Below are 15,706 nucleotides of genomic sequence, written 5' to 3' on the forward strand. Positions count from 1 at the left end.
TCACTGGGAATTCAAAGAATATATTGGGCTTACATATAACTTCAATTCCAGGGAGAAGCTTGTCAGTGTAACGTGGCACTGACGGGCTCAATCGCCGCAACCCAGCTTTCCCAGGATCCTGAATGGAACACACTGACAGTGTATTCCCGTATACCCCATATATACACCCCAAATCCCCGTTCCAACGGTGTGCCCCCCCACCTTCACCTCAGAAATACCCTGCAAGTCCCCTAGCAATAGAATTGGGGCTATATACACCCACAATTTTTGCTACTGGTATACAGTGCCATTGTCTCACTGGGAATTCAAAGAATATATGGGGGTTATGTGCACCCACAATTTTTAATACTGCTATACAGTGCCATTGTCTGACTGGGAATTCAAAGAATATATGGGGGTTATGTGCACCCACAATTTTTAATACTGGTATATAGTGCCATTGTCTGACTGGGAATTCAAAGAATATATGGGGGTTACGTGCACCCACAATTTTTAATACTGCTATACAGTGCCATTGTCTGACTGGGAATTCAAAGAATATATGGGGGTTATGTGCACCCACAATTTTTACTACTGGTATACAGTGCCATTGTCTGACTGGGAATTCAAAGAATATATTGGGGTGACGTGCACCCACAATTTTTGCTACTGCTATACAGTTCCATTGTCTCACTGGGAATTCAAAGAATATATGGGGGTTATGTGCACCCACAATTTTTAATACTGGTATACAGTGCCATTGTCTGACTGGGAATTCAAAGAATATATGGGGGTTATGTGCACCCACAATTTTTAATACTGGTATACAGTGCCATTGTCTGACTGGGAATTCAAAGAATATATGGGGGTTATGTGCACCCACAATTTTTAATACTGGTATACAGTGCCATTGTCTGACTGGGAATTCAAAGAATATATGGGGGTTACGTGCACCCACAATTTTTAATACTGCTATACAGTGCCATTGTCTGACTGGGAATTCAAAGAATATATGGGGGTTACGTGCACCCACAATTTTTAATACTGGTATACAGTGCCATTGTCTGACTGGGAATTCAAAGAATATATGGGGGTTATGTGCACCCACAATTTTTAATACTGGTATACAGTGCCATTGTCTGACTGGGAATTCAAAGAATATATGGGGGTTATGTGCACCCACAATTTTTAATACTGGTATACAGTGCCATTGTCTGACTGGGAATTCAAAGAATATATGGGGGTTACGTGCACCCACAATTTTTAATACTGCTATACAGTGCCATTGTCTGACTGGGAATTCAAAGAATATATGGGGGTTACGTGCACCCACAATTTTTAATACTGGTATACAGTGCCATTGTCTGACTGGGAATTCAAAGAATATATGGGGGTTATGTGCACCCACAATTTTTAATACTGGTATACAGTGCCATTGTCTGACTGGGAATTCAAAGAATATATGGGGGTTATGTGCACCCACAATTTTTAATACTGGTATATAGTGCCATTGTCTGACTGGGAATTCAAAGAATATATGGGGGTTACGTGCACCCACAATTTTTAATACTGCTATACAGTGCCATTGTCTGAGTGGGAATTCAAAGAATATATGGGGGTTATGTGCACCCACAATTTTTAATACTGGTATATAGTGCCATTGTCTGACTGGGAATTCAAAGAATATATGGGGGTTATGTGCACCCACAATTTTTAATACTGGTATACAGTGCCATTGTCTCACTGGGAATTCCACAAATAATTTGGGGATTCATTCACCCTACATCTCAGGCTCTTGCCATATTCACCCAGGTTGTCAGTGCTGCACCAGCTCGTTCCCAGACAGCTCGGCCCGAAAAACGCGTTACCTATATAGAGGATTTGGACAATGAAGACAACATGTTCTAAATCTAATGTCTGCACCTTCTCCAGAATTAAAATAAAGGCAGCGTTTAACTTTCAAATAGCACTGCACAAAGGAAGAGCTTATCAGCTTGTCTCATGACATGCTACTGAAAAGTTTCATTTGTGTATCTTAATGTAAATATAGTTGTATAAGCTTTTTGGGTTTTAGGCACTGCCAAGTTATTTATTACCACCCACTCCCTTATAATGATGATGACGCCAAAGTCACTGTGGGTGTTCAGAGCTCACAGCTTTGGGTGACATTTGTCTTGCTCTCTGTCGGTACCAGCTGTCTTTTTGGATACCGTAAAGTTATGTTGACTTTATTAACAGCTATAGAAGCTTTAGCCAGGTTGTGACGGTGTGTAACCCTAACAACACTAAGTGGGATACACATTAATAGTCAGTCTATGTACGCTAAACGTATCACTGAAGTAATTTTTTTTCCCTCTCCCCTAATATAAGAAAGGAACAGACATTAGACCTAGACCGTGGTTCGAGGCTTGAAAAAATCCAGTATTATTTGTTCTTCATGATGTGAAATATGTGTTGAAAAGCAACCCAAGATGAAGTCAGCCATGTGTGCCAGTGTGTTACTTGGCATGCCTTTGCTGGCCCCAACTGTAAGGGTCACTCTCCATTTCCTCCATTTTCCACTCCCCTTCACACCATTTGTGGTGAAGCAATGGGATGCACTGAAGTGCACCCTCTAGCCTCGTGTGGGATAGGGACATCAGATGCCACTCCAACCCCCTCGTCTTCCTCCGCCAGCCAACGGTGCGAAGATGAGAGGAGTGTGCTCTGAATGTTTTCTGCCTAGCAGAGGCTAGTTCTCACTTACGAAAATGGCCCCACTTTGACCTGTATATCAGGCACAATGGTGTAGGTTTCAAAGAAACATGGCACCAACAAGTTGGAAAACGTGGGCCATGCGTGGACCGTGTTTGAGTCTGGCAAGCTCCAGATCTGCTACCAGGTTCCAGCCATTATCACAGGCGCAAAAATGCCAGGCCCCAGGTGTAGCAGGGAAAAAAAAATGCCATCTCAGCCAGGATGGCATCCCTGACCTCGGAGGCACTGTGCTGTCTGTCCCCCAAGCTGATCAGTTTCAGCACGGCCTACTGACATCTCCCCATGCCAGTGTTACAGTGTTTTCCGCTAGTAGCTGGGGTGGAGGTTGCAGCTTCGTAGGGTTTCAGTCTACTCCTGCCATGAATTTTGGCCTGGGAGAGGAGATAGGCCACCCCAGTTTGCACCCGGGGAACAGACTCCACCACATTCACCCTGCCTGTCATTAAAGATAAGCACTGCAGCATCCCTGACCACAGGCGCTTGTCCATGTGTCGGTGGTCAAGTGGACCTTGCAGCAAAGCGCAGAGCTCTGGGCCCGACTGATGTTATGGGACACATGCAGGCGCAAGGCAGAGACAGCACACCAAGAGAAGTAGTAACGGCTAGGCCCAGCATAGGGAGGTGCCCCAGCTGCCATCTGCTGACGGAAGGCCTGGGTCTCCAGAAGCATAAACAAACACCAACATCTCCAGGGCCAGCAGTTTATCGATGAGGCTGTTACAGGCTTGGGCATGGGGGTGGGTTGTATTGTACTTCTGCCTGCAATGAAAAGCTTGGGAAATGTGGAGTGGCTGGGAAGAGGCGCATGATGGTGCAGGCCAAAAGGGCGCATGAGGGTGAACTCCCCAATGTGTCAGAGATAGGTGTGTAGGTGTCCTTGCATCATATACTTGCACCATATTTGGCTTTGGAAGTTAATTTTGTGCCAAAAAGTGGTTAAGACAGCGATCCCTCAGCTACTCCCGTTACACTGTCTATTGAAGTTACCATCTGTGGAAGTGGACCACCATTTCTAAGATCCCAAAGGAAGCAGGCAAGAGATGTGCAGTTCAGAAAAAAAGATGAGAAAATAAGTTTAGGCTGTAGAGCACAGAGGGATCGGAGAGGACAGAGCTGGTGTCGGCCAGGTATTCCCACAACATGCGCCTATACTTGTCCCTCCTGGTGACACTAGGCCCCTGAGTGGCAGTAATTTGTCCAGGGGGGCCATTAACGTGTTCCAGACCTAGGAATAAGTCTTCCAACAGGGTAGAGTTTTGCATGCCTTTGCTTCTACCCACTGTTTTTGCTGCTTAGCTTCCCTCCACATCTACTCTGCTTTCACCCCTAAACATCACCCCAGTTTATGCCTTTGCTTCTACCCAGGTTTTTTGTTGATTTAGCTTCCCTCTACATCTACACTGCTTTAGCCCCTAGACATCACCCCTGTCCATGTGGGGTCGGTGGCCTCGTCATCCACCAACTCCTCTTCCAATTGCGCACTGCCCCCTTACTGCAAACCGCACATGACCACAGCTTGCCTTGATGGCAACTGTGTCTCATGATCCCCACTTAGGTCCAGACAAGTCGGTGGCGGGTCCAAAACCCCAAAATTGGAAGGAAATGGCAGATGCTGCAGTATTTCTAACACCTGTTCCTGGTGCTCGGGCCTGGTCTGTGTTGTACCCTGCACCCTGCTTAACGCATCTGCCATATCCGAAGTTGTGCTGAGCGCATGCTAATGTTTCGTGTCCAGTGCAATGGATGGGATGGGATTTCACATAAGTCTGCCACCCATGGCCACTCATGGTTGAGCAACTGAGGGAGTTGACTTTGACGAACCCGAGGGTTTTGGAGTTGGAACTACATCAAAGGTCTGTGCTGCTCACACACTCTGCTCAACACATGATATGTTTAGTGCCAGCAGTGTGGAGACGTCGCACAACAGCCGTTGTTCCAGCAGGTACAGGCGTTGTAGGAGTGCATAGAGGCTAGCAGCGGCAACTATACACTTTAAAAACTATCCGCACAAGCGCCACACTTTCACCAGTAGCTCAGGAACATTGGGGTACCTTTTTCAAAAGATTAGCAGCAATGAGTTAAAAACGTGGCCCAGGCATGGAATATGTTGCAGGCTGCCAAGCTACAGAGCCAATCCCAGGTTACGGCCATTATCACACATGACAACATGCCTGGGCCCAGGTGCAGTGGCAAAAACCACATTGCCGTCTCATCGAGGATGGCATGACTCACTTTGTAGGCAGTGTGCTGTCTGGCCCCCAAGCTGATGAGCTTCAGCACGGCCCGCTGACGTCTCCCCACACCAGTGTTGCAGCGTTTCCAGCTCGTAGCTGGGGTCAATTTAACAGCGGAGGAGGGTGGTGTTTCAGCCCTCCTCCCAGGAATGTTGTGTGGGGAGACAAGTCAGGCCACCACATTTTGCGACCCGGTCCACGCCTCAACTACATTCAACCACTGTGCCCAAATTGAAAGGTAGCGTCCCTGTCCGCATGCACTTGTCCATTCGTAACTGGTCACATGGAACTTTAGGGCTAAGCGCTGAATTTAGGGACCGCCTCATGTTTGGGGGAAAGTGCTGGTGTGGACGGCACAGTGCGGTGGCGCAGTAGACACTCTGCCCAAAAAGGGCAGAGTGTCCCCCAGCCGGGATTCCAACATCTCCTGGGCCAGATTTCTTGAGATGAGGCCGTTGAAGCCTTGGGCATGTGGGTGGGTTGCGCTGTACTTTAGCATGAAATGAAAGGCTTGGGAGATGGGGAGTTGATGGGAAGAGGCGCATGATGGCGCGGGCAAAAGGAGAAATGGCAGGAAAAGGTGAGGATAAGGGTGAACTCCCCAAAGTGTCAGAGGCAGATGTGGAGGTGTCCTGGCTCCTGGTCTGGACTGCAGCGCCAGCCCTGTCAACAGTGGAAGAGGCAGTGGCCGCCAGGCCAAACGACGATTATCCTGCGCTTGCTCTCACCCACTGAGCCCAGGGCTTGCCTTCCAAATGATGGCACCCGCAAGAGGTGGTGAGATTCCTCTCCGCAGATCTCCAAACCATCTTGGACTTGCAAATTGCACTAAATTTGTCATGTAACTGACATGTATATGATGAGTCTATCCATTGTCTGTTCATTTTGGTGAAAGTCAGCCTGTCAGCTGACAGACAGCTGTGCTTGTCAGTGATGATGTCACCGGCTGCTTGTACCCCCAGTTTTTGCTGCTTAGCTTGCCTCCACATCCACACTGCTTTTGCCCCTACACATCACCCCTATCCATGCCTGTGCCTCTAGCCATAAGTCTGCCACCCATGGAAACTCATGGTGCAGAAAGTGAGGGAGCTGACTCTGAGGAACCCTTGGGTTTTGTAGCTGGTACTCCATCAAAGGTCTCTGCTGCTCACACACCCTGCTGAACATACGGTATCTAGGGTTAGAGCGTGTGGTGACCTCGCACAACAGTAGGTGCTTCAGGCAGATGTAGGCCTTGCTGGAGTGTATTGCGGCTAGCTCCAGGTACTGTAGACTTGGGAAAGTGGGTGTCCAAGTGCCGCACTTTCACCCTTAGCTCAGCTAATTTGGGGTATGTTTTTAAAGATCATTGCACCACTACATTGAACATGTGGGCCAGGCATGGAACGTGTTGGAGGCTGGCAAGCTCCAGAGCCCTCCAACAAGCTAAAAAACCTGGCCCCAGGGGCAGCGGGGATAAACAAATTGCCATCTCATCCAGGATGGCATCCCTGACCTCAGAGGCAGTGTGCTGTCCGTCTCCCAAGCTGATGAGCTTCAGCCCAGCCTGCTGACGTCTCCCCACACCAGTGTTGCAGCGTTTTCAGCTCGTAGCTGGGGTAAATCTAACAGCGGAGGAGGAGGAGGGTGGTGTTTCAGCCCTCCTCCCAGGAATGTTTTGTGGGGAAACAAGTCAGGAAAATTCTTGAAACGGGAGAGTTTTGCATCTTTGCCCTTGCTGCCTATGGACATCCCTTTGCCTCTAGCCACCATTTTCCCTGCTTTGCTTGCCTCCAAATCCACACTGCTTTTGCCCCTAGACATCACCCCAGTCCATGCCTTAGCTTGTACCCCCAGTTTTTCCTGCTTAGCTTGCCTCCACATCCACACTGCTTTTGCCCCTAGACATCACCCCAGTCCATGCCTTAGCTTGTATCCCCAGTTTTTCCTGCTTAGCTTGCCTCCACATCCACACTGCTTTTGCCCCTAGACATCACCCCAGTCCATGCCTTAGCTTGTACCCCCAGTTTTTCCTGCTTAGCTTGCCTCCACATCCACACTGCTTTTGCCCCTAGACATCATCCCTATCCATGCCTCTTCCCCTAGCCATAACTCTGCCACCCCTGGAAACTCATGGTGCAGAAACTTTGGTTGCTGACTTTGAGGAACCCTTGGGTTTTGTAGATGGAACTCCATCAAAGGTCTGTGCAGCTCACACACCCTGCTCAAGATATGGTATTGTAGGGTTTCAGCGTGTGTGAATGACGGACAACAGCCTGTGTTTGGACAGATGTAGGCCTTGCTAGAGTGTTTTTAGGCTAGCAGCGACTCCTGTGCACTTGCAAAAGTGGGCGCACAAGCGCCGCATTTTCAACAGTAGCTTCGGTACATTTGGGTATGTTTTTAAAAAACTTTGCACCACTAGGTTAGACGTGGGCCAAACATGGAACGTGTTGGAGGCTGGCAAGCTCCAGAGCCGCTACCAGGTTCCAGCCATTATCACAGGCGTAAAAATGCCAGGCCCCAGGTGTAGCAGGGAAAAAAAAATGCCATCTCAGCCAGGATGGCATCCCTGACCTCGGAGGCACTGTGCTGTCTGTCCCCCAAGCTGATGAGCTTCAGCACCGCCTGCTGACGTCTCCCCACACCAGTGTTTTAGCGTTTGCCGCTAGTAGCTGTGGTGGAGGTTGCAGCGTCGTAGGGTTTCAGTCTACTCCTGCCATGAATTTTGGCCTGGGAGAGGAGATAGGCCACCCCAGTTTGCACCCGGGGAACAGACTCCACCACATTCACCCTGCCTGTCATTAAAGATAAGCACTGCAGCATCCCTGACCACAGGCGCTTGTCCAAGTGTCGGTGGTCAAGTGGACCTTGCAGCAAAGCGCGGAACTAAGGGCCCACCTGATGTTGAGTGACACGTGCTGGTGCAAGGCGGGGACGCCACACCGGGAGAAGTTGAGACGGCTAGGGACGGCATAGTGAGGTGCCACAGTTGCCATCAGGTCCGGGAAGGCGGGAGTTTCAACAAGCCGGAACGCCAACCTCTCCTGGGCCAGCAGTTTAGCGATGTTGGCGTTCTAGGCTTGCGTGGGTGGGTGGTTAGCGGTGTATTTCTGCCGGCGCTCCAATGTATGAGAGATGGTGGGTTGTTGTAAAGAAGCGCCTGATGGTGCCTTTGATGGTGCAGGAGAAGGAGATAAGACAGAAACAGGGGAGGATGAGGGAGAAGTCAACAAAGTGGCGGAGGCAGATGAAGTGATGTCCTGGCTCGTCCTCTGGAGTGCATCGCCAGCACTGTGAGCAGAGGCAGTGGCATGAACGGCGGGCGACGTTTGTCCTGCCGTTGCTGCCTGCCACTGATTCCATTGCTTGGATTCCAAATGACGGTGCATTGAAGTGGTGGACAGGTTGCTCTTCTCAGGGCCCCTACTCGATTTCGAGAGGCAAATTGTGTAGACGACACTATATCTGTCCTCGGCGCATTCCTTGAAAAAACTCTACACCTTCAAGAAACGTGCCCTCGATGGGGGAGTTTTTCTGGGCTGGGTACAAAAGGGAACATCTTCGGACATTCCGGGTCTGGCCTGGCTTCGGCAAAGCAGCTGACCTCTGCCTCTGGACATGTCTCTGCCTCTAGCTACCCTTTTTGGTGCTGCACCTGCCTCAACATCCACACTACTTTCCCAGCTTGACATCTGCCTTGTCCAGGTGGGGTCGGTGTCCTCGTCGTCCACCACCTCCTCTTCCAACTCCTGTCTCGCCTCCTCCTCCTGCACAATGCGCATGTCAACTGGCTGCCCTGACAGCAACTGCGTCTCATCGTCGTCGATGAGGGTGGGTTGCTGGTCATCCGCCACCAAATCGACCGGAGATGGAATGGAGGAGACTCTAGTGTTTGAGCATCTGGACACAGATACTCGTCTGTTAGGTCCGTGGAATCGCGAAATGGAGGGGCAGGTTGCGGTACAGTCAAAGGAAGGGAGAACAGCTCTGGGGAGCAGGGACAGTTGGGGTTATTGTTCTGAGAAGATTGGGAATTTTGGGTGGAAGGAGGACAAGACTGTTGGGTAAGAGGAGGTAGAGGCTGACTGGCTGGTGGACAATGTGCTTTAAGCGTTATCCGACAGCCATTGCAAGACCTGTTCCTGGTTCTCGGGCCTACTAATCTTTGTACCATTCAGCCTAGTTAATGTGGAACTTTTGTGCAAAGCGCAGAACTTAGGGCCCGCCTGATGTTAAGGGACACACGCTGGTACAAGGCTCAACTCACCCTAAGTGCCAAAAACACTGCTGGTGCAAGGCTCTACTCATGCCAAGGGCCTCAATCTCTGCTGGTAGCTCAGCTTAAGGTCATGTAACTTTGTTTGGAAGGGCTCATGTTAAGGGCTAGAAAAGTGAATTTTGGAAGGTCTTACCACATCACACACACACACACACACACACACACACACACACACACACACACACACACTCAAAATGACAGTTAAGGGTGAGGGCTTTTGGAATTCCCATTGCCTATTCCATTTGTGGTTGTCATGGGGAACGTGATTTAAAGGGGTGGTTGTTACTGTTTGTTGAGCTTAAATTGGGGTTTGTGTCCATCCATTTGGGGAGTAAAGAAGGTTTCCAGGTATTTTCCCACTTTGATAGAGGTTTTTTTGAATGTGGAAAGTGTGTAGTTGTTAGGCAGTAATGTTGGGGTAATAGAGGGTCTTTGGTGTGTTAGATGCCCCCAGGCATGCTTCCCCTGCTGTCCCAGTGTCATTCCAGAGGTGTTGGCATCATTTCCTGGGGTGTCATAGTGGACTTGGTGACCCTCCAGACACGGATTTGGGTTTCCCCCTTAACGAGTATCTGTTCCCCATAGACTATAATGGGGTTCGAAACCCGTTCGAACACACGAACATTGAGCGGCTGTTCGAATCGAATTTCGAACCTCGAACATTTTAGTGTTCGCTCATCTCTATTCATAATAAGACTTAAAGTATTAGTAAGCTTTACTTGTAGTACCATGATTGACCACATGGTGTGCTAACAAGGATCAGCATGTCTAGGAGTAACATAGACCTCCATGTACTTTCTATAAGATGCATATAGAGTCCCATTTGGTGGTAATATACAGTGCAACAATTATCCAGCATGCAGATTTGCTTAACTATTTGGACAGTGTTTAATTTTGCAAGGAATTATATTTGGCTAAAATTGGTAAAACAAATATGGAATTGTCTGAAAAGATCCTATTCATTGTACTATTGTATGTATATTTATCATAGTAACATTCAGTATTTCCTGTTTTGACTCTTTAGATACATTTACCTGCCTTGCTCCAAACACAGAATATCGCATTATGCGTACATGCTACAATACATGCGACAACCTGAACAGCACAACAGAAGCCTGCCCAAAGAACCTGAACTATGGATGTGACTGCATAGACGGCTATGTCCACCAGTCTGCAACTTCTGGTGTCTGTGTCCCTGTCTCAAGTTGTAATGTCATTTGCCCCCCAAACATGCATTTTGTTACCTGTATCACATCCTACCGGCCAATCTGCAACAGAAAGCCAATCCCTGCACCTGGGTGCCTGCCACGCTGTGTATGTAATAATGGCTACATCCTGAGCAATGATCCTATCCCAGTATGTATAACGGTTATGAGCTGCATCAAGTATCCTCCTATAGAAGCTCAAGCTTTAGAATCAATCAAATTACCTTAAAGGCACAGAAATTTAATTTCACTTTTTTTATGTTTGCATTTTAAATGTCATCATTTTTTTTCCTTTTAATGTGCCACGAGGGCTTGTTTTTTGTGGGATGAGTTTTTATTTTAATAGTACATTGGTACATATTACAGTTATAGCAAACAGTATAAAACAGTAAGGAACTATATCATTTTAGTTTTTCCTTTTATTTTTTCACAATAAAAAACTTTATTTTACAAAGTATTGTTTTTGTATTGAACCCTTCAAAGGTAATATTTGTCTGAGAATATCTTGTTCTTTTAGTGTGTGCTGAGCTGTGTATCTAATCCTCTGATGTGTGTTGGTGTGTACTGAGCTGTGTATCTAATCCTCTGATGTGTGTTGGTGTGTACTGAGCTGTGTATCTAATCATATGATGTGTGTTGGTATGTGCTGAGCTGTGGATCTAATTGTTAGGAATGTGCAGCAGCCGCGGCCGAGGGGTCGGGTCGCAGCCCGTCCCTCTGCAGTAGTGTCTTGCCGCTTGTCACTCCCTCCTTGTTGCCAGCAGTCTGGCTTAGCAAGGGTTAATACCTTTTGCAGCCGGAGGGCGTGGTCAGGCTGTGACTGACACTTGTGTCAACCAATGACCTCCGCCTTGGGCAGCTGGCCTGACTGAATTGGACTGCCCTTCCCCTTTTTAAGGAGGGAGGTTTCTCACCCGCTGCCCGTATCATTTCACAATTGCACTGTGTGTGCTCGGGTTAGCTAGCTTAGTTAGAATTTGGTTAGGCAGAATTCTTAGCTTTAGTTAGGAATTTATTATTGAAATTTTACTTGTTTTCTTCCTGTGGTGTTCCTCAGGCGGTCAATATCTCTTTACTTGCAGTCTAGTACAGGAGTGCTATCTAGACTGGTGTCCTTTGAGTGGCTGCTCTGAGTTGCACAGGCCTCTGTGATTATACAGAGCAAACACAGTTGGCGTATTGGGCTGGCAGTGACGCTAACTGCCAGACCTTATTCACACCAGGGTGTTCCTGTGGTTCAGAGCCCAGTGGGCTCCACAGGGGTTTTGTTTGCTAGTTTTTTTTAATAAACCCAGCTGACTGTAACACTAATCTTCTAGTGTGTGTTGGTATGTGCTGAGCTGTGTATCTAATCCTCTGACGTGTGTTTGTAAGAACCACCAAATTAGCAAAAACAATAAAATATAACTTTTATTTCAACATTAAATTTCAGCCCTAAATGGGTCCACCTATATCCAAGTACTGGTGCCCACCACTAGGATGCCAGGAACTGCAGTTCTAACTGCAAGTTTTGTTATTCCTCTAGACTTGCTGACAAATATTACTCTCCTGATGTTATTAGGAAGTGCGTTGAGGGTCTCTCTGAGCAATCTGGGGTGTTTCCTTATATAACTATTGCAACCCCTTTGCTAAAGCTCAGTACATTGAGGGTCTATTTAGCTGAAGGGGATTGTTTGGGTGTTCATTTCCACGCTCCCTATTCATTGCCTTTACAATCAGTTTTCTTTATTTAGGGTGGTTGTGTACTACAGCGATAACACATCCCCTGACTACTGATACAGGCGGTTTGGTTATTAGAGCTGTAGCCAATTGCTCCCCTCTATCTGAATATCCTTAGTAAGAGATCGTTGAAACCAATATCCTACTATCATTTGCTATCGGGGTAGACATATTATACTACCCCATTTCTATACAGGATACTTTGGTGTGGAGGCTCAGCTATGATATTAGTCTAGCGGGGTTCTTTACAAGGCATTCATACTGCTTTGTCCGGTTTACGTAGGATATTTTTCTGTGGAGACCTAGCTGCCAGATCAGCTTATGGGATGGGGAAATTGGGTGCTACTATATCGTTGCTCCACTTTTTCGGTTTCTTTAACTACATATCGATAATTGTCCTGCTCCATATGAAACTGACATTTTTAGGGACAAGTTACACTACACTCCTTCTCATGGAGCTATACACTTTTTTCTTATTGTAGGCTTCCACTTACCTTACCCTTCAACTAATAACATTCCAGTGTTTTAGTATTACGGGCCGAATTTTAATGTTGAAATAAAAGTAATAGTTTATTGTTTTTGCTAATTTGCTGGCTTTCAGATTTTGCAGCAAGTATAGCCGACCTGTTTTTCGTTGATGTGTGTTGGTGTGTACTGAGCTGTGTATCTAATCCTCTGATGTGTGTTGATGTGTACTGAGCTGTGTATCTAATCCTCTGATGTGTGTTGTGTGTACTGAGCTGTGTATCTAATCCTCTGATGTGTGTTGGTGTGTAATGAGCTGCGTATCTAAACATCTAGTCTAAGATATTATCTGTATCTTTGGATTCACATATCTGGATATGAGAAAAAAATAAAATAATAATAATAATAATAATAATAATAATAATAATAATAATAATAATTAATAAATAATTGCATAATATAATAAACAAAATAAATAATTAAATAATTAAGCATTATATTGAAGTATAGTAATTGTCATAGGATACTCTTGAATTAGTAAACTGATTTCTGCAGAGCATGAAAGGAGCTGCTTCATAGAAACTTCAAACCCAGCTCCTCTAAGTTATGTCATACTAGCTGGTACCTGCAACTTCGTCTGCGGTGATTGTAGAAGTGGCGCGGGTAAGGTTTTCGTACTGTGTATAAGGTATGGGATATGAAATGTAACTTTGTATCTTGTTTTTCTGTAATTCTGAGAATACGTGAGACTTTTGTGTTGAAGCTAATTTGTATTAGAGCTGATATATATACGGTGTTGGTATAAACTGTACATAGTGTCTTTGGGACAGAGGTATTTGAAGTTAATATACCTCGATATACGACATTGTATGATTTGTTATTTTCTGCCAGTAGTGTGTTGACCTTTTTTTTTGTTTTTAAAAGTTGCCATATTCTGACAGCAGTCACTTTTTTATTTGTCTGTGTCGGTGGATGTCTTTTTTTGCGGGGCCGGGTGTAGTTTTTAGTTGTTACATTTTCTGGAAATGCTATTGGTTTGATCACTTTTGATTGATATTTGTATGATAATGAAAATAGTGAAAAAACAGCGGTTTTGGACTTTTCAGTATGTTTGCCACTACGGCGTTAAGCGTCCAGGCAAAATATTTGTATAGCTTTGCAGAGCGGGCGATTTCGGACACAGGGATACCTAACATGTATGTGTTTCACAGTATTTAACTACTTTTATATGTGTTCTAGGGAAAGGGGGGGGGGATTTGAATTTGTAATACTTTTTATTATTTTTTTTTGCCTTTTTTTTTTTTTTTTTTTGCATTTATTAGACCGCCTAGGGGTATTGACATGGGTGGGTGGTGTCAGAGCGGTGGGGGTCGGCAAACATGGCTGCTCCGGAGCGTAAAAGAGAGCCTCCTGGAGTATCGTTAAGGTGAGGGGCAAAGTGGTAAAGTATATGTATATGTGATTGTGTGGGGTTAGGGGCTAAGGTGTAGAGGGCAATATGAATTTTGGGGCTTGCTATGGTTCAAAGTGTGTGAGATTGCAGAGATGGTGATGTGAGTTTGGGTTTCGTGGGGGTCCTGGCACAAACGTATGTGCGCTATTGTGACGAAAAGTAGCTTATTGCACAATCGGGTGTATTAACTATGTTTGTGGAAACTTTCAGCCAAATCGGTCAAGCGGGTTTTGCGTGATTGAGGAACAAACATCCAAACATCCAAACACACAAACCCACAAACATCCAAACTCACAAACTTTCACCTTTATAATATTAATAGGATGAGACACAAAAGCATCTTTTTAAAAAAAAAAAATTGAAAAATGTTTTTACATTTATTTATTGTATATAGCATTATACTGTAGTGATACAATAAAGTTCAATTCAACAGTTCGGCATCGAAATAATCAGATCATATGCAGTTAAGATTTGAATACTATTGTGTATCTACAATATGTGCCAAAAAATGTAGTATATTTCAAAGTAAAAATGTCTAGTTAGCCTACGGTCTTCGGGCGGTAACTAGAAACACCTTCCATCAAAACATATATTTCCAAATACACTGAAGCTAAATCAAACCTTATTATTGTGTAGAATTCTATTTCCGCTTACTCTAGTTCAGATTTTCAAATTGGTAAAAATAGATTTGTTTAATATGATACATATATTTTATATAGGATACATATATTTACAGTATGTTTTTCCTCTGTATATGATCATTCACTGCTTTATTCCTTTTTCACATGACATAGTACTGAAAATTTAATTACTTTTTTATTTTAATATTTCCATTTTAAATTGCCATATTTTTGGACTATAAGTCGCACTTTTTTCCCTCCAAATATGGGAGGAAAATGGAGGTGCGTCTTATAGTCCGAATGCAGCGGTGGAAATACGGTGTGTCTGTCTCCCGTCCCTATCCTGTCTGTGCAAAGCAGAGAATGGCTATAGATAGAGGGTACAGGCAAGTTAGAGGAAAGCCTGCGGCGCCTGTACTTGCTTATCATGCCCCTTCCTGACATTTGTGAGGACGACGAGGCAAGTTCACGAGTAGATAGATACTACTGTACATTGACTTGTCTATCTACTTGTCTATCCCTGTGCCCCTCCCCCACCTCCGCCTCCCTAGACTTGTACTATAGAGAAGGCGGGGCTTAGGAGAGTGTGGGTGGGTACTGGGAGGGGAGACATGAGTGATGCACTCACGTCTCCCCAACCCACACTCTCCAGTCGCACCAGGACCCGCCTACTCCCTGCAGCTCTGTAATACTAGTCTAGGGTGGCGCGGGTGGGGGGCACAGGGCGCTCTGAAGACATGTGAAGGACAAAGGAACTGGACCGGACCAAGAAGAACTGGGAGCTGCAGCTGTGCAGGTAAGCGGACTCCGGTGATGGTGGTGGGGGAAATATTATATTATGTTATTAAATATTTTACACATTTTTACAAATTTTTTTGCTTCAAAATTTTTTTCCCCTATTTATCTCCTCTAAACCCTTAGTGCATCTTATGATCCGGTGCGTCTTATAGTCCAAAAGATATGGTAATGTTTTCATAAAATTTATTAATTTGATATATTTATCATGAAGCTTA

The sequence above is a fragment of the Leptodactylus fuscus genome, chromosome 6, assembly GCF_031893055.1.
Source record: "Leptodactylus fuscus isolate aLepFus1 chromosome 6, aLepFus1.hap2, whole genome shotgun sequence".
In the NCBI taxonomy this organism is placed as follows: Eukaryota; Metazoa; Chordata; class Amphibia; order Anura; family Leptodactylidae; genus Leptodactylus; species Leptodactylus fuscus.